This window comes from Petaurus breviceps, unplaced genomic scaffold (genome assembly GCF_028583685.1).
Source record: "Petaurus breviceps papuanus isolate PSGF00001 unplaced genomic scaffold, PetGlider_PUasm1.0 178, whole genome shotgun sequence".
In the NCBI taxonomy this organism is placed as follows: Eukaryota; Metazoa; Chordata; class Mammalia; order Diprotodontia; family Petauridae; genus Petaurus; species Petaurus breviceps.
In genome coordinates this window covers 3110480-3130007 of record NW_027185777.1, presented here as the reverse complement: position 1 = coordinate 3130007, position 19528 = coordinate 3110480, and the positions used below count along the sequence as shown (strand labels likewise).

Genomic DNA, 19528 nt, shown 5'->3' with positions numbered 1-19528 from the left:
CTATCTATCTATCTATCTATCTATCTATCTATCTATCTATCTATCTAATCATCTTTATCACCAATCTGTCAACCATCTAAGACTGGACCTGTGATGTCCCTGGCATAGGCAGCTGTCTGTGTGCATACTCCTTCTGCAGATGCTGACCAGCAATTTTTATGTAATTTAAACCATTGCCCAGGGCCCTAAGCAGTTCCGTGGCTGGCTCATGGTCCTACCTTTAGGATGTGTCACAGGCAGGTCTTTATGACTCAATGGCTGATCCTCTGTCCACTTCAATACTGCCTCTGAAATGAGTCTATATCCTGTTTTTAATGAATAACCAATGACAATAGAAATCCATCTTCTTGATATAACACAATGAAGCCCTTTCCTTGATTACCACAGGGCCTTTTAAATAGGATTGATTGAGTTGAGGGCAGAGAGGTAGGAGGGAGGATGAAGAGTAGAGGGAGAACATTTTTATTGTTTTCTCTTTTGATTATGGGCTGTGTGTGTGTGTGTGTGTGTGTGTGTGTGTGTGTGTGTGTGTGTGTAAAGGTGGAGGTACGATTGCCAAAGGACTCACTTAACTTTGAATCTGTACCAATATTTTTGCAACAAGTTAAATGCTAGATGTTAGAGTATTGGCCACAGCAAAATCAATTAAAGTATATAAATAATGTGTACTTTTATTTGCCATTTTAAACAACTTTAGAGCAAAATATTTTGTTCTCTTAAATATTATGCAGATGCTGCTTTCTGTTTTACTGTAGTGTGCTATGGATCCTTATCTCCCTTTTTTTAGAGATGATAAATCAAGAGGACAGATAATTTTTCTTTTCTTTTTTTTTTTTTTTTGAATAGGGTGCCAGGCTCAGTGATGTACATTTCCTAACCTCAGAAGTTTTCACTGTCATTGAAATCAAAACTAAGCACTATTATTTGGCCAATTATTTTAAGAACTCTTCTTTCCTTTTAGGTTTTTCAGATTTCCCAGCCAAGTTGAATTTCATAAAGCAAGAGAGAGGGGAAAGGAACTCTTTGATATGTTGACTTGCAAGTCAGGCTGACTTATAGCTCCTAACTGGAAAAGTTTTATCTTTTTATAGTTGACTAAAAAGCTTTGCCAAGTTAAAAATCCAGACCTCCCCTCCTTCATGAGCCATTTTTTGATGGACATAAATTCACCTCTTCCATTCTGCACTTTCGCTCTCACATCAGTGCAGGAGGAAGCCTTTACATCTTTCTGTGAAATGGTTTTTGTCTTTCTTTTTGCTGCCCAAAGATTTGGTGTCAGCAGTTGAAGGCCAGGGGCACAGTTTGCATCACTGAACCGATCTCATTGTTATACTTTAAGGAGGTTTAGAATGTTTCTCCCATTAGGACTGTAGCAGAAACTGGAATTCTGAAACTGTCTGTCCAAAATGGAACTCATTATCTTTTCTCCTAAACCCTTCCCTCTCCTACTGTTACTGTAGAGGGCAACACCATCCCCCCCAGTTCTTCAGGTTCGAAACCTAGGGGTCTCTGAGATGCTTTACCTTCTCTGTACCACAACCCCCAAATATCTGATCCATTGCCAAGGATCCATTGCCTCTGACACTGCCCCCTGGGATGGGCTCTCATCACCTCATCCCTTGATTGTAGGTAGCAATGGCCTTCTTGGGAGGGGGGGTGTGTGTCTGCTGGCTTCCAGTCTCTCCCCTGCCAATCCATGCTCCATTGAGTCACTAAAGTGAATTTCCTAAAAGCTCAGGTCCGACCATGTCACTCCCTTATTCAATAAACTCCAGGGCTCCTTATTGTCTCCAGGATCAATTACAAAATGTTCCTTTTGACATTCAAAGCCCTTTCCTATCTTTCTAATCTCCTTACCCCTTAACTCCTTGTCATGTCTTTGATCCAGGGACATTGGCTTCCTGGCCAATCCACAAACAGGACTCTCCATCTCTTGCCTCAAGGCAATTTTTTTCTGGTTGTCTCCCATGCCCAGAATACTCTCTGTCCTCTGCTTCCATTACTGACCTCTTTGGCTTCCATGTGAATTGTTTTAGGAAGATCCTGAAAGTCAGCTGGCCAGATGAGGTCCTCTTTAAAACTGAACTGACAAGCATTCAAACTGTTTCAGAGAGTGCAAGTCAGATGGGCTGGCCATAGTGTTTGAATGGCAAACCCATGCTGACCCCAAAGGTTATTTCATAGAGCGCTCACACGAGGTAAGTGCTCACATGGTGGTCAGAAGAAGAGGTATGAGGACACTCTGGAGGTCTCTCTGCAGGACTTTAGTATTGACTGTGAGACAGGGGGCCACACAGGACTGGCTAGCATGGTGTGCCCATATCAAAGAAGAGCTTGTATTCCATGAGAACAGCAGAATCATAGAAATGTGAAGGAAACATGAGCTGCGCAAATTCAGTCACTTCCACTCTGAATGTTCTAATGGACCACTTGTGCAGATCTGTGGTAGAGTCTTCCAAACTCATGTTGGTCTGATCAACCACAGCTGAACCCATTGTCCCAACTCCAACACTGGGATGTCATTGGTCTTTGAAAATGAAGGATGATCTACAAAATCCTACCTTCTACAGGAAACTTGTCCCGCCCCCTCTTAATTCCATTGCCTCCCCTAAATGATTTTGTATATAGCTTGCATTGCAAATTTGTATGTTGTCTCATATATTAGATTGTAAACTCCTTGAGGGCAGGGATTGTCTTTTGCCTCTTTGTAACCCTAGTACTTACCACAGTGCCTGGCACATAGTAGACACTTGATAAATATTTATTGATTGAGTTGAGTTTTACATTTGGGTCTCTTATTGCAAATTAGGGTTCTGTAGGAAAAATCTACGTGCTCATTTGTTACACAGTTGGGCTATGAGAAATGCCAGGGTGTGCTGGTTATTGGTTCATCTGTCCTGGATTTTATCTTTCATTTTTTTTTTTTTACTTAGGGATATTTGGGGGATCATATGTGATGGCTAATTTTTTTCCCTCAGTTCTTAGCTTATCTCATTTTTGAACCAGAAATCATCTTATGTATGTGTAATGTAAATGGTGATGTTAGTATCTGGTGATCTATCAATGATTAACAAGTTAACTGATAAGATATGGAGATATTGGGGTGTGGAGAATCTGTTGTATATGATAGTTGGGAGAACTGAAGTGTAAGAGAGAAAAATTGCAGGGAGGAGGTGGCATTGGGGAAGGAGGTAAGAAGGTAAAAAGAGATGAGCTGAGCTGAGAATGGCTTCTGTGAATCTGGGCACAAGAGGAATCATGGGGAGTGCCTGGTGAAGTCAGACATAAGGTGATCTTGCATCTAAATGTTTTAAAAGGACTAATAGAATATAGCTCTGTCTTGACCTAGGGGATAGAACTAAGAATAGAAATGAGACCACTTAGTCAGAAATCATTGAACTCAAGGTAGTGAATGCTTTTCTTTGACTGGATGGATCTAGGCTCTGTAAGATATGCCCCATACTACTACCTTCTGTAGGGAGGAAGACCCGAGTTCCAATCCTCACACTTATCAGCTGTGTGACCTTGGACAAGTCATTTAACCTCTTTCTGACTCAGTTTCTGCATCTTAAAGTGGGAATAATTATTATTATTAATAATAATAATACTAACACCTACCTCCCAGGATGATGAGACCATATTTGTAAAATACTTTGTGAATCTTAAAGTTATATCTGCTTAAATGTTAGCTATTACCTATATTCCCTGAATCTCTTAGATTATTGTAGTTTCTTGTAGTCTAAATGCCTAACTCTTTGTTATGATGTAGACTGCTCATTTCAGAGGAGGGTTCTTGAACATAATTCTTGAGCCTTCAACAACAAAGATCCCGTTCTTGAATCCGTTGGGTTGTGGCTAAAAACAAGACTAGTAGCAATTTCAGGGAGCTTCCATAGGGGTGACCACTGGTATTTTGTCAGATACTTCTATAATGTCAGAAGTAGAAAAATGAACCACAAACGTTCCTAACTCATCTTAATGACTTTTTCCCCAAGTTATTAAATTTATGTGTCTAATTAAATTTCCTCTTATACTTTCAATTATTTTATCTAATGATTTATTTTTTTATGTTTTCAGCATGTATTGTTGTTCAGTCATGTTGGACTCATTGTGATTTGGGGTTTTCTTTCTCTCTTTTTTTTTTTTTTGGAGGGGGGAAGGTAGGGCAGCTGGGGTCAAGTGACTTGCCCAAGGTCAGCCAGCTAATTTTTTTGTGTGTTAAGTGTCTGAGGCTGGATTTGAACTCAGGTCCTCCTGACTCCAGGGCCAGTACTCTATTCACTGTACCACCTAACCACCCCAATTTGGGGTTTTCTTGCCAGAGATACTGGAATGGTTTACCATTTCCTTCTCCATCTCATATTACAGAGGAGGAAACTGAGGCAGAGTTAAGTGATTTGCCCAGGGTCACACAGCTAGTAAGTGTCGGAGGCCAGATTTGAACTCATGAAAGTGAATCTTCCTGACTCTGGGCCTGATACTCTTTTCCATTGTGCCCCCTAGCTGCCTGTGATATGTACCACCTTAGAAAAACAAACTCCACTGATTTATACTTTAGGGAATAGAACTTCCTTTTATTTGTATATCATTCCCTTATTTAAAGCTTCAATACTAGTTTGAGGCCACTAAGTGGTGCGGTGGGTAAAGTCTTGGACTTGGAGTTAAGAAAACTTGAATTAAAAAACTAGTTCTGTGACCCTGGGCACTTTTTTAATCTAACCTCTGTCTGCCTCAGTTTCCTTAACTGCAAGATAGAGATAATGACAGCACCTGTTTCACAGGGTTGTTGGGAGGATCTAATGAGATACTATCTGTAAACGCTTAGCACAGTGCTTTGTACATAATAGGCACCGTAAATATATTTATTCACTAAATATCTAGTGAGAAAGGCCATGGTGATGGTTTTAATTTGGTGGCTTTCCCTCAACCCCCACCCCAGTAATAACAACAACACACAGAACCATGGCAGTTTGAAGAATTTGGTAGTTTTTGGTGACAATCATGGATCAAGAAAGTAGACTAAGGTGAAGGGTATGATTTACATATGGTAATTCTAATGCTATAAACATTTAAGTATGTATAATAAGAATAATTTTACTGAGACAGAGCTTAGAGAAAGGAAAATAATTTCCTGGGGCATTGGCTAGAGTATGTGATAATTATATTCATTTGGAAAAAGAAATTATTTTTTAGAAGCTTTTCTTCTTTCACCTTCAGCATTTTCACTTTTCTGCTTTTCCCCTTAGAATCTAGGGACAATTCATTATCACTGGATTACATGTTAAAGTAACTAACATAATGTCATAGATCCATATGTGTAGGTCCAGAATATTAGAGGTTGTTAGGTCTCCTCTGCTCTTTTATAGATGAGGAAAACCGAGGCCCAGAGAGATGTCAGTCACACAGATATGGAGGCAGAGTCAGGACTGGAACCGGGTCATCTGAGCCTGACCCTGCCCTCCTTCTGCCACCATGATTTCTCCAGTTAAACCTTGGTATTTGGAAGCATTGAACCACAGGAGAATGTCCTAGGTCTATGCTGGAAGTCCCATCCTTCTGTCTTCTGTCATTGCTTTAATTTTACATATTCCATAATGACTCTAGGGGTCCCTTGAGGACAGTATTTCCATATGTTGCCCTGTTGTTTTCCCATCTTTTTTTACCCATTTGTTGTTTTAGACTTTTTTCCTTCTTCATCTATATTTTTATTTTTTTAATCTTACAAAAATACTCTCTTCTTTTTTCCTCATTAGTTTTCTATGCTTCATGTGTTTTTCAGGTTCTACTCTCATCTCTAATTAAGCCATATATTTTTCTTCTTAATACCTAGATCTACCATGAGTGTTGTTTCACTTATACAGAGGTCAGACTTTTGGCAGCCAAACATCCAGAATACCACTGATGACTCAGAAGTGGAAAAAGGTCTTAGAACACCCCAAATATGTGCCAGAATACCTGGGGGCTTTGTCTCTGTAGGTGATAAGACCTTCAGACCTTCACTTTTGCTTGACTTACACTCTAGATTATATTCAAGATGATTTGTGAACATTTCGAGGGCTAAAATGACTTCCTAAAGTAATTTTTTTTCTGTGTGTGTGTACGTGTGTACACATGCATGCACACACATACAAGCTTATTAATTTAGTAGAAAAAGGGAATACTAGGTCAAGATGAAAAAAAAGTTGAATGACCCATGGAAAGGGTCATTATTAAAGAGTTGGAGTTATCTTGGAGGAAGGACTCTAGTTGGAATGCCCCTTGGCTCTCTGCTGCTGCCTCTCCTTAAATCTCTTTTCTGCCTCAGATTCCTTATTGGTATTTATGAAAGGATCATGGGTTTGGAGCTAGAGGCCAACCCTTTCTTGGCCAAGAGAGATGAACAAATTGCCCAGGGTTACATAGCTAACCACATTGGGGGTAAGTGGAAGAGTGAGGCCTGGAACCCTGGTCCCCTGATGCCAAGTATGGCCCTTTCTTTTTCTTTTCAGTGAACCATGCTGTCTTGGATGATGTGTCTTCTAGTAGAATGTAAGTTCCTTGAGGGAAGAGATTGTTGCTTGTTTTTTCACCCTTTGTATCTATCTGCATTGCCTTGAACATGGTGAGAGCTCAATCTTTGTTGAGATGAATTAAACTCATTTTTGATAAGCTTGACTGCCAGATTTCCCAGACTGGATGGTGGTAGGGATGGGCTTACTTCTGCTAGAGGTAGACATATTGAAAGCAGCAAATAGTGATAGCTGCCAGCAGAGCTAAATATAGAACTATAAATAGCAGACAAAAGAATTCACACCTGCAAGGGGCCAGTTAGCCAAAGGCAGAGCAGCTCTGGGCAGCATCAATAGACCCGAGACTTTTATTGTTAACAGACATAGCACATATAATAGCTGATGCTCTGAATGGACACAAGTCATCAATAAGTTAAATTGCATTCAGTATAATTTGTTTAATATGATAAGAAATGTAATACATTTTAGAGGAATTTCCATTAAAAAGGGATAAAATTTTTTGACACTTAAAGGCAGACTTGTTTGTGGAAAATTCACCAATATCAATGACCATATTATCTAAAGATGCTGAATAAAAAAGGAGGCCTTTCTGTATTTTTTAGCTCTTGTTATCACCTGACTTTTCCATCGTCTCCATTGTTATCATCACCATAAACATCAACACCTTTCTTCAATATTTCAGAGATTTGGGATTTGATTGGGGGTCAAGTTCCCCTTCCCTAGCACTGATTGCAAACCCTCCTTGACTTGGCCAGTGATTTTAAAAACAAAAAGCTTTTATGAAGGAACATTTACTTTAGAGGTATAATAAAAACAAATACACAAATATTCCTTCCTTCTCAGGCTCCCCAGCCTCCCACCTCCCAACCTCAGGTGCTCTGGTTTCTGGGGAGGGGAGAGGATTAGGTTTCCAGTTTAGCTAAATTCCTATATAGAATCAGTGCCACTAGATTCCAAGGCCAAAATCTCCAACTTTTCTCCTGGGCCGGTGGCAACCTCCAGCCTGGAATTCTGGGCTCCAAGATCCAGATGGCTTGAGTTCTAAGTCTAGGAATATAGTTTCTGCATCTACAACTGAAAAGGATGAAAGTAGATCAAAACTTCAAGCCTATTTCTTGGGATTATCTAGCCTAGAGGGAGAGGAAGGAGTCCCTCCTTTTCCCCAACTTTACTATATGGCATCCAAGATATGGGCAACCAAGACTTTCCCCAGTGTCTCCACACATTCTGCATCCCATGCAAAGAGAGTGGCTAAAAAGGGATGGCCATCTGGTGGCCATCCTGGTGATGAGCCTCTCTACTCATTTAGCTCAGGTGGTCCTTGAGTGACATCTGTCAAATCCCCAGATGGGAGTATTCCCTAATAATGGACCTGTCATTGCTTTCACTCTCCTGGGATAGCCTTGCTTAACTTCTCAATGAAGCATTAGGTGAGGGACTTTATAAAAATAGAATTATAACTATTCATATTAATTTACCACTTTTTAATTGTGAGGAAATATCTTACTTGACCCTCACAACCACCTTCTGAGGTACATATTCAAGTATTACCTCTATCTTCAGATGACAGAATTGTTTCTTGTCCAAGTCATACAGCAAATAAGTGAACTCCAATGCATATTTCCCTGTTAATGAGAGCTGCTCAGATCCCTCCACCAGCCCCCACTCCCACCCACATCCATTTTTTAACATTTTGAGATAACCAGAATGGAAAACCTGAATAATTCCTAGCTAGTCTTTGTTAACATTTGTTACCTCATTTAATCCCTAAGAGATTGAATGACTTGCCCAGGGCCACACAGCTAGTAAGCATTTGAGGCAAGTTTTGAACTCCAGTCTTCCTAATTTCAACTCTAACATCCCATTCATTGCAATATCTAGCTGCCTCTTAAGAATCCTTTGAAGAATCCTAATAATAGGTACTTTCTGATGAAAGGATCCTGAGCATCTCCAGAGTTGATTTAATACTTAATGCCTTTTGCCTGCATAGTGCTGGGGATTCAAGGACAGTGCTAAAAATAATGCTTGCTTTCATGGAGCTTACATTCTGCTTGGGACAGCCAATATTCCACAGTAACATAAGTAAGTGTAATACGCAGTCGTTTGATGCATATTGTATCAAAAGACTAAAAAATACATAAAACTGAATTTAGATGCTTCCAAAATAAGTCTTCAGATTTAATTTAATGCAGCAAAGATGAACTATGTATGGAATTTTGATCATGACAATATCTCCTCACAGTGATGAAGAGAGGGACACAAAGACATTTTTAAAATAAAAGAGAGACGGTTGCTTAGGAACAACCTGATTTGAAAGTATAGACTATGGAAAATCATTAATTGATTTAACGAGTGTTTAGTAAGTACCTTGTAAATAAATCTACTGAAGTTCAGCATGGTGCCTCATGATGGTAGAGAGGGAACCTTTGTTTGTCAAAGGCTATGACCTTGAATCTCACATTCCAGCAGGTCTTCCCAAACTAAAAGGATTCCAAGTATGAGCCTGACAACCCCTACATCTGTTGTCTGAGAACCAGCCTGGCCAAGTTAGTAGAGGTGCATTACTGGAGGAGTGGCCATCCAATGGTGAGGATTTTGACCACATTAGCTTTCAAAGATCATCTAGTAATCAGTGTCAATAAGCGCTCCCCTTCCCATGGGAAAACTTCGCCTAGGACCTTACCTTCCATTTGTCTCTCCCTTTGAAATCTAAACTTTTGAAGTAGAGACTGTTTCTGCCTTTCTTTGCACCCTCAGGGCTTAGCACAGTGCCTGGTGCTGAGTCAGTATTTAACAAATGACTGTTGTCTGACTGTTGGCCTACTATGTACCAGGCACTGTGCTGGGCTCTGGGGACACAAAAATAAAATCAAGACCATCTGTGCCCTCCAGTCACAGAAGTTGCATTCTGTGTCATTTGGCAGTTCAGTATTGCAACCTTCAAACTCTTCAGAAATGAAACTCGTCTGGTTAGCTTACATAACTCATCTTCTAGGCAGACTTGGAAATAGTTCCTCCGGGTAAGAGGCATTTGATTTTCATTTATTTTATTTTATTCTAGTGGGAAGGAATAAGGAGATAGGTAACAGGCATAGAAGATGAGAATTGGCTTTGGAATCAGGAAATTCAAAGCCTGCTTCTGACCCACACAGGCTCTGTGATCCTGGGCAAGTTAAATGGCCCAGCCATTAACTCTTTAAGTTGTGCGGAATTTACTAATCTGCATTGATGGAGTGAATTTTCTCATTGGAAATTCCCTATAGCAGTAGAGTCAGAGGTACCAACAGAAAAAGGTGTTACACATCTGATTGATAATCAAAGAAAGCTGTCCTATGTCCCCTGTTCTTCCTTTCTTTGTAAAGAGGGGAGGGGAAGAGAGCTGTCTTTTTTTTCCAGTCAGTATCAATTGCAGATCAAGCCCTGTCCTGTAGAGGCCACTATGAAAGTCTTAGATTTGCCATCTTCCTTCCCCCCCACCCCCCATCATGCAGCACTGAAGGTGCCCTCCCTGTGACTTGGCACATTTTCCCTAGTGGGTCCTGCTCTAGGATGTAGTGATGACCTTTCATTTTTGAGGTTAATATGAGCTGCAAGCACACCCTAGAATTCTAGAAAACCTCAACACCCGCCATATAACTTCACATGCTTAATGTCATTGTGGCACATACCTCAGTACCCCAGGTCCTGATGCCACATGTATGATAAGTCTGAGTATAAGTGCTTGTGGAAGCTGTAGTGCATTGCTCAGTAGATGGGTCGAATCCACAGGCACACAGCTGTGCACAGACACACGATTTTCTTCTGTGCTTCTTGCAGAGTGACAGACGGGAGCACAAACTTTGACTTCTGAAGGACCTTAGATGATTGCCTAATGGAATTTGTCAGCCAGGACACTTATTGGCTTCCTTTAGTGCTCTTTAAAAAATTGAATTGGGTCTGATTAGTTGCATCCCCTAGATTAAATGATTTTTTAAAGTCCCCCTTCCCCCCCCAGCCCCTATGAAATCACCATTATCTTTATTTTGGCTCCCATTCCTGCATTCTGGAGAGGCACCACTGCGTTGCAAATCAATATCTTTCTGAAGAGACAGTGTGTTGTAAATTGCCTAGACAGCATATGCACCGTTACTCTGGCTGCAATGCTGCTGCAGAACCCGGGTAGGCTTCCTTCCTGGGAACTCCACAGGCAAGTCCATCCTATTAAAGAAGCAAAAAAAATTAAGTTTTTAGGAAATGGACAATTGTACTGCTAAAGCCCATTAGATAGCTAGATAGGGTTTCCTTTGTGTTTGCCTGGTCCTTTTTTTTCGCGTCCGGTCCACCGAGACTAACCTGTCTTGAGGGATTTCTGGTTTTTTTCCTGCTTCCCCCTCTCTCGGTTGTAGTACAGCCGTACCATTTCAGCTTGCTAGTGCAGAAAGATGTGAATTCAGTTGCTGAATGAGCCTGGCCTGACTGCAAACACATTGCTAGAGACATGTTAAAGAGTTGCAGGTGAATCTAGCTTGATCCAGAAAACAGCAAAACGGTAAGACAGAGCTTGTTTGGAATACAGCAACATTTTTTTTTTTAAATAATGGAGCATCTTTGCTAGTCTGCACCCAGACTATGAAACACTTGCAACTTGAAAAGGATTCATTTTGTGCATGTTTTTTTTTCTTCTCCTTTTTTTAACTGCCAAAAAAAAAACCCAACCCATAGGTTGATGCATGTGGTATTTAAACCTATAATCTGACATGATGTTCCACACATCACAGAGACTCTTAAGGCTCCCTAGGATATCCCTTGTAGTTTGTAAACATCAGCATCATGATTAGATGCGGAAGAGGTTTAAGGAATGTATCTCTTTGCTATAGCTGAATCTTATTTGTCTTGAAACTAGCCTTATTCATTGCAGCCTAAAGAGATCTCATGGATGATTTTGCCGGGGTATGCTTGGCTGCATGCCCTCTGGGACAAGTGAGTGAAGGACGGGAGACCACTTTTTCATCCGGGTAAACTGATGTCCCTGAATTCAGCCTGATCTGATCTGACTGGAATAAATATCTCTAGTACGTTTGGGAATTTTGGATCTCCCTTCCCCCCTTCCCCTTTTGGGGGAGTATATGCCATATTGGAGTGCACCTGCTCGATGAGGTGTGTGCTGCATAACAGAGGTCAGTAGGTAGGTATTTTACATCATTACACCTGTGGTAGCTATCTGAAATGTTAGTTGCTAATGTAGCTCCCTTGGAAATGCCTGATTCCTAGTGGAGTGTTAGCATTCATAATGTTCATGGAGTACTCCAGCATGTGGGAGATCTGGGGGCAATGGATTTGCTGCTCCCAAAAGACTTTTATCTGATCTCGTAGGAGATAAAAAGGGAAAGTTGGGAGTTTATGCCTTAATTGGGAGGGGGCTTGGATTCTTGTTTCCTTTGTTAATTAGCAAAGTGTGTTTTGTATTGATGAAAGATGCAGGACTTCTGTTAAATGCATTGTAATACAACCCTAAGTGAGACTAGTCGATGTTCCCTGTTAGTTTATGTAAGGCTTGGTTTATTGTGGCAGTGCAGAGCTCATGGTCATATCATGTACATATCTCTCAGCATTTGAATTTTGCCCTAGAAGAGGATGCTTTGATTATACTTACCAAACCACAGACAGTAATGCAAGTCAAATGTAATTGTGTAGTTGGAGGTTGAATAGTAGTTAGAGAAAACAGCAACTTTCTCCTCTAATATGGTGGGCAGAAGCCTGTTAGCTTTGTGGAACTTAAAGAACTGAAGAAGGAGAACTTGCTTATATAACAAATGTATTAAGAAGGAAACTTACAACTTCTTAAAATATTTTTGGATCATCAAGAAATTTCTTTTTCTTTTGGGAAAAAAAATCTCCAGATATGCAATAACACCTGATTTGCTTTCCATTGAGATGATGGTTTACTCCCAACTCAAATGGTTATTAACATGCTTTCCCCAGGAGTGTTGCCTTTTTTTGGGTGGATTTCTGATGTTTTCTATGAAAATAAAGATGGAGAAGAACAGCATATTCTGTCTTGGATTTCATTTTATCCTGTTTGTTTAAAAAAAGAAAATAACTTTGTTCCTATTTAGGAGATGATGCACCCTGTGTTTACAGTTTCTGTTACTGTCAGAGAAGTGATATGTACAAGCTATTTTTATTTCTACTTTCACCTTGTCTTAAATGTGAGATTTTCCCAGTCCTGGCCTTCTGGTGATGAATTTGGACCTGGCTGAAAAAAAGTAACTTAAGAGTCCTGTTTTTTTTTCTTTTTGTTGTTTGTTTTGTTTTTAGGACAACAGACTAGCAGGGGTTTGTTTTTTTAGGTTATACTTTTAATAATTATTTATATATTAGAAATATTTATTAAGTAACCACTGTGTGCAAGGAAGGCACTGAGCTGCATGCTGTGGGAGACATGCTGGTAAATTAGACTTGCTCCCTGTCCTGATGGACCTCAGATAGGTAATTTTCAGCTCTTCTCCAATTATTGCCTTACTTTCTGATGAGTCACTAAGTCAATGCTTCCATGATTTTTACTTTCCTTAACGGGGTCCCTTTCCTACCTACAGTGATTGTCTTCAGAGGGCTTTAAAAAAGATATATGTATAGTATAATATAATTTATATGTATATATTATATACGCATATATAATATACATTTTTGAGGGTGGGAATGATGGGAAGAGATAAGTAATAAGGAGAAGAAGAGTGTTTTGATACAAGAATGAGATAGAAAGTTGACATTTCTAAATTTTATATGGAGATGAGAACAGAGCACTGTTTCCCTTTCTAACCTTCCCCCCTCCACCTCCTCTGCTCTTCCCCCACCTTCTTTCCTTGGTGGATAACATTTTTAAATTAAGGTCCTTTAATAACTAGCTTCATGACAGGGTTTAGGGCCATTAGGAAATGGAAATTAGAAAAACTTGAACTTTCTGCTCCCTGTAGAGTTTCAGGAAGAACAATGAGTAAGAGGAAAACCTGTACCAGTTTTTCTATGGCCAGGTATTGATCAGGGTAAGTAGGCCACTTGCATTTCCATATAGCACCCTCCAATTTTGGAGTTGGGAGGGACCTTCAAAGACTCTCATTAGGCCTCCCAGCAGGTGTAGAAGGCCCCTCAGTGACATCCCTGACAGGTTGTCATTCTGTCTCTGCTTGAGCACTTCTGGTGACAGGAGGGCATGTTCATAAGGCGATCCTTTCCATTTTTGAACAGCTTGCTTGTTTAGGCCGTCAGTTTTTCTGGAGAACTACTTTCTCTTTGCTGAAATATTCATCAGGGAACTGAATGGCACTTTTTTTTGGTCCTTTTCCTTTTTTTCTTCCAATCTCCCCTCTCTCCTGGTGCAAGTTCTAATCCTTCACCCTCTACAGGCAGTCCATGATGATTGTGGGGACCTCTTCTTCCCATAAAGAGATTCCTGGGACTTTGGAGTGGGCAGGGACCTAAAAATGGTCTCCAAATCTATCAGTCTTCTCACTAAAGTAATGCATTCAAGAAGGTGGAGACTTGTCCAAGGTCACTCATTTAACTGCGACTGGGAACTGGGCTCTGGACTTAACCAGATTGGTATTTCTTCTTTTGTGGATACTTGTCTTCCATAATAAGCTATCTAAGGACCCCAGCAGAGTCATTTGTCTTAATTTAGACTTAAGAAATGGGGGATGGTAGAGGTTATGAGGGTAATGGCATATTAAACAGTTTTCCATTTGGTGAGGTAAGCCTAGCTTGTTCCTACTCGAATTTCTTCCTGGTATTACTGTTCCTAGATCTAGCTGGTTTTCTGACAGAGTATCATTTTCACAAAGCCCAGATTAGAGACTCCAATGCTTATTGTCCATTTGTTTTCAGCAGCTTTTAAAATCCTGAGTCTGAGTCATTGAATGAGTGTTTGTGGATGTCCACAAGACATTCTGCTAGAATCTTGAGCATTGTTACTATAAAGAATGAAAACAATCTCATGGTAATGTGAAGTGCTTATGTCTCCCTCTCTACCAGAATCATTACCCTTCATAGAGAGGCAGCCAGGCACAGTGAATGTGTCCCTGGACTTGGAGTCAGGCAGACCTAAGTTCAGATCCTATCTTAGACATTGAGGGGGTTGGATTAGATGTTCTCTGAGATGTCTTCCAGTTCTAAGTCTGATCCTTGGTTCTTTGCTTAGTCCTAGTTCTTCTGCTCTCTTAGTTTACTTGAGTTGGTTATAGAATTGTCTGAATTGAACTGTTGTATGAAATGGGGGAGGGGGAGGCGAGGGAGGGGTGAGCTACTTTGCCCAAACAGGATGACATGACAATTAGAGTCAAGTTAGTTCTGAGTGAATCTAATTTTAGGGAGAGGTAGGGTCAGAAAAGATTCTCAGGCTTCCGATGGGTCTCTTTTGAGTGCCTGGTGCTTCCCTCTTCCCATTCCCATCCTGGTAGAGGCAGAAGTCTGAAACTTGTCCAGCCTTGGCTCTATATCGTTCACATACCATGTGAGTACTGGAGGAAAGTTTCTCACCCTCTAGTCCATTCCTAATCCATACTGACTCCTCCCACTAAGTTCCCTTTGCAGCTCCCAGGTAATTTGTACTCCTGGGTAATTCCTTGTTTTTGTTTTGATGGGTAGTAAGTTGAGGTAGATGGTGGACATCTTAAAGTGCCCTGGGAACTCTGAGCATATTGATTTAGGACTAGAAAGGGAATCTAGAGAGGTACATGACAGCCTCATTTTACAAATGAGGAAACTCAAATTATCTCTTCCTTGGTCACAGAGGTGGTCCAGGTGAAGCACTTTTTTTGTTGTACATATTTTGTTGATCAGCTCAAACTGACTAAAATGAGAAGAGTGTTTTCTGTGCACATCCATTCCTTAGTTTTTGTGACAAAGGGACCTTTTTATGAAAAGGATTGTTTTTTTTTAGTGGGGGAATGTCTTGGGGTATATTTTGAGGAGTTCATTTGCTCCCACTGTTCATCCTTAAATGATGTCTTGCTAAGAAGAGAGTGGTTGATGGAGAAATACTTCATGGAAACATTGGGTTGTGTTTTCAGATGGCAGATAAACAGCAGGGTACAAACATCTCACTGCTCTCCTTTATTCCCATTTGAGAATTCAGTTAGGATTCAGTATTGACTGTCATAGAAAATGTTCACACAGCTGGAATTTATGGGACCAATCAGGACTTTATTAATGGATTGCAGTCAGTTTCGTTATTGTTGAGCTTTCAACTTATGATAATAGAGAGAACTGACATTCGAGCATTAAGAGGTTTCCATTCCTCCCTTGCTCCCCCCCAGGGACCTTGTTCCCTGGGCTTTTTTTCATTATCTGTGTGCATGTGTAGTGACCTCTGAGCTTCTGAAAATTTTAAGCACATTGAAAGTCATTCAAATATTGTGCTTTTATGAATTCCTTTGAGGAAACTGTGTTCAAATAAAGCACCAGGTCTTGAGGCCAGAATAGGAAGAACATCAAATTTTAAATTGTTATAACATTAATATTAAAGTTAGTTACTCATCCCTCATCCTAGCATTAATAATAAGTAGAAACTTTATTTTAAAAGATGACTACTTTGGATGGGGAGACTTAAGTTGTGTTTGTTTCTATCACCATCTGTTCCTGAGCAAAAAGATAGTACACAACTTTATTTCTCCTTCAGGGAAGGGATTTAAAAATATTTTTTAATCTTTATTTTTATATGCTGTTCATATGGTTACCAGGGGAAAGGATTCATATCCTAATGGATCAATCAGCAACTACAGAGGTGGCTTTCTTTGTAGTTTCCATGTTTAATGGTACTTTTTAGAGGCTTTATTTTTCATGAGGGATGGTATTTCTCAATGACTATTTGGAAGACATAAATGTCAAAGATAGAGACTATAATGGCAAGCACAGAAGTAGTTCACACCTTGTTTCAGCTATTGAATTAACACCTTGTTTCAGTTCAAGTTTCTTTTGAATCTTCTATCAAGTTTGCTAAGAAACAGAAGGTATGAACCCCACAACTTGTGAACCCTAGAAATCATGAACTCCTGGGACAGGAAGGGGAGGAGCTAATGACCATATATAAGGAGAATTTCCAGGCTAGAGGCAGTAGAACTGAGAAGAGAACTCTTATGGTGGCAGAGTCAAGAAGGAGAAAACTTGTGGTATCCTGGCACTCTGTTTGTCTGCTCTGTCTGTGTTGATGTTTGTTTGTGATACTTTGTACAGAAGCCCTGGGACCTTACTGGAAGCCCTGAAAGAGGATTTTCTGGTTGTATGTTTCCTGAAGTCCTTGAGGAGGGTTTTGGAGGTCCTGAGACTTTACTGATGATTTGTGCCAACCTCTTGGACCTTTTTTGTGTGTCTGTGTTGATTTCTGTGATGATGATTTGTGTTGATCTCTTGGACCTTTTTTGTGGGTCTGTGTTGATGATTTGTGTTGAATTCTCAGACCTTGTTGGTGGCTCTGAGTTGATTTCATAGGCAGATAGTGAATTGATGATGGTGCCGGCAATGTGAATGAATATTATTGTGGCTCTGTCAAGCTTTGTCTTCCCAGAAACAAGAACTGTGAAGGACTTGAGGTGGACTGGACACTGTGAACATCAATATGGAACGGGAACTGGATGAAGAACTGGACAAGGAGCTGGACAAAGGAACTGGGAACTGCCTGCCTTTGAACCCAGGTGACATTTGGAGCTGGGACCATGGAAGAGGAACCATGGAAGCTGAGAGCCAGCCTTGAGTCAAGCTGAAAGAAAACTTTACTTGGATACTGTGTACTGACTGAGAAGATTATGATTTACTGTGACCTAGGGGTGGAGAACTTTGACTTTTGTACTTTGTGATTGAATTAAGGATTTTGTGATTGACTAAATGAATGTACTTTGTTTAAAACTATGTGACCACTTTGGTGAAAACTATGTGGCCATTTTGCTGATAAGTTGTTCAGTTGTGATATGATAAATGCTGTTATTTTGATTTTCTCTGATAAGTTGTAACATTGTGAATGCTGTATTTTGATTTTCTATGAATGTTTTACTCGGATTTGTTATTGAATAAATAGAGAGCTCACTATACTATGTAATTAGAACCTTGAAAGCTGTTCATAGCAGCCACCCTCTGGAAAGCTGCGCATGCCTGGCTTTACAGAGACCAACTTAGTTTGATACAAAGTGGAAGGGGCTGGCTTCCTGAAGACGCAGTAGAAACTGTTGTTTAAACTATGTCTTACACTAAAAAGTACATGTAAAAAGAAGAAATCCAGTTGAATGAGCAAATATAATATTTCATCTTAATATTCTGTGATATTATGTTCAACATAGTCGGTTTTATTACTTAACCATGATTTTGATATTGTAGAAGTTTTGGAGTTTTAGTTGATTTTAGCTAGGTTATTTCACTGGCTAACAGGTTATTTCATATATCTCTCTGTGAAGGGGATTCTTTTAAATGTATTATGGTTCTTTGTCCATAGGTGAGCCACAAGATGTATGGTAATTGAATCCATGGGAGCTGATGAGATTAAGTGAAATGGCATAGAGAGAAGAGTGAAGAGGGCCCAGGACAGAGCCCTGTGGAACATCCAGGGCTAATGGTCATGACCTGGACGAAGGTCCAGCAAAGGAGACTGCAAAGGGGGTGGTCAGGTAGCTGGGAAGAGCACTAGGAGAGAATGATGTCATAAACCTGCAGAAAAGAGAGAGTCAAAGGGTATTCAGAGATTGTAGAGTGGTCAAGAAGGATGAGGACTGAGAAGAGACCATTAGGTTAGGTGATCAAGAAATTGTGGATAACTTGGAATAGAGTAGTTTCAGTCGAATGCTGAGTTCAGAAGCAGGACTCTAGGGAATTAAGAAGACAGGAGGTGGTGGCAGTAAATGTGGAAGGTCTCCTTGAGAAGCTTAGCTTCAAGAGGGAAGAGAAATACAGGACAATAGGCATCACACATCGATGGATCAAGTAAGAGGTTTTTTTAATTAAAAAATTTTTTTTTTTAAGAATGGAGGCAACATGGGTTTTTTTTAGGGAAAGAGTTAGTAGCCAAAGACATTGAAGGTAAGTGAGAGAGTGGGGATTATGGAGGGAGCAGTTTTGCAGAGAAGATGACATGGAACAGGAATTACTTATGCATGTAGAGGGGTTTTCTTTGGCAAAGAAAAGGGCAACCTCACCGTGCGATGTGGAGTGGAGGCAGAAATAGTGGTAGAAGGTATCTGGGAGACATGAATTGAAGAGGGCAGAAGAGGAAACTCACAGATAATAGCCTCAGTTTTTTTTCCAGTGAAATGGGAGGCTAGATTCTCTCTGAAAGAGTAGGGGGAGGAACAGATATAGGAAGGCGAAGAGGATTGAAAAGTTTAGGGAAATGCTGCCGTGGTGATTGAGGTAGTGAGTCGATTAGGGAAAGGATTGCCTTGCTGTAGGGGAGACCCAATTGAGATTACACAATATAAATTCAAAGTGGATTCGGTCAAAATCGTTTTACTCCAGCTACCTTCAACAGCACACAAGTAGGAGTAAAAGCATAGCATATATCCAGGACTGGGTCTTAGCTAGGTAATAGAATGTAAAAGAACAGTGATAGAGTAAAGAAGGCAAGGGATTCAAGAGAAGAGGACTCTTCACTAAGGGGTAAAGATGGGGAAGGGGGGAGAGTGTAGCCAGTGTAGGGGTGAGAATGATCTTGACCAGAAAGAAGGAAAATAACGAAGTATAAATGGACATGGCCTGATAAGTCAGTAGAAAGAGAAGCAGAATAATTTTGACATTCTGAAAATGTCTGGACTGTTTTAAAATCATCATACATTCCCAGAAATAGGAGTTAGAGGCAAAGAGGCAATGGAGAGACTTTAGGAAGGTCAGCTTTCAAATCTTGACATGGGTATGCATAGCTGATTCACGTGGTCGGGGGGATCAATGCTACATCAATAATTCCTTTCTGGACTCAGATGGGATTTACTAGTTTCAGCTTCCTGGTTTTGTAAAACAGATAAATAATTCCAACAGGTGAAACTATCCTGATTAGATAAGACGGTGGA

The 19528-nt window shown here is 40.2% G+C and overlaps 1 protein-coding gene across 4 annotated transcripts in view; it reads left to right on the top strand.

Annotated features, from left to right (window-relative positions):
- Nucleotides 1-19528, top strand: part of CDK14 (cyclin dependent kinase 14) — a 678842-nt gene that overhangs the window by 142720 nt on the left and 516594 nt on the right. The window contains exon 1 of one of the 4 annotated variants that reach the window (XM_069086182.1): nucleotides 6505-6528. The exons of the other annotated variants lie outside the window; for them this stretch is intronic. The gene's annotated coding sequence lies outside the window, so the exon portion shown is untranslated. Of the gene's footprint in view, nucleotides 1-6504; nucleotides 6529-19528 lie in introns of those variants that run through there. 4 annotated transcript variants of the gene reach the window in all.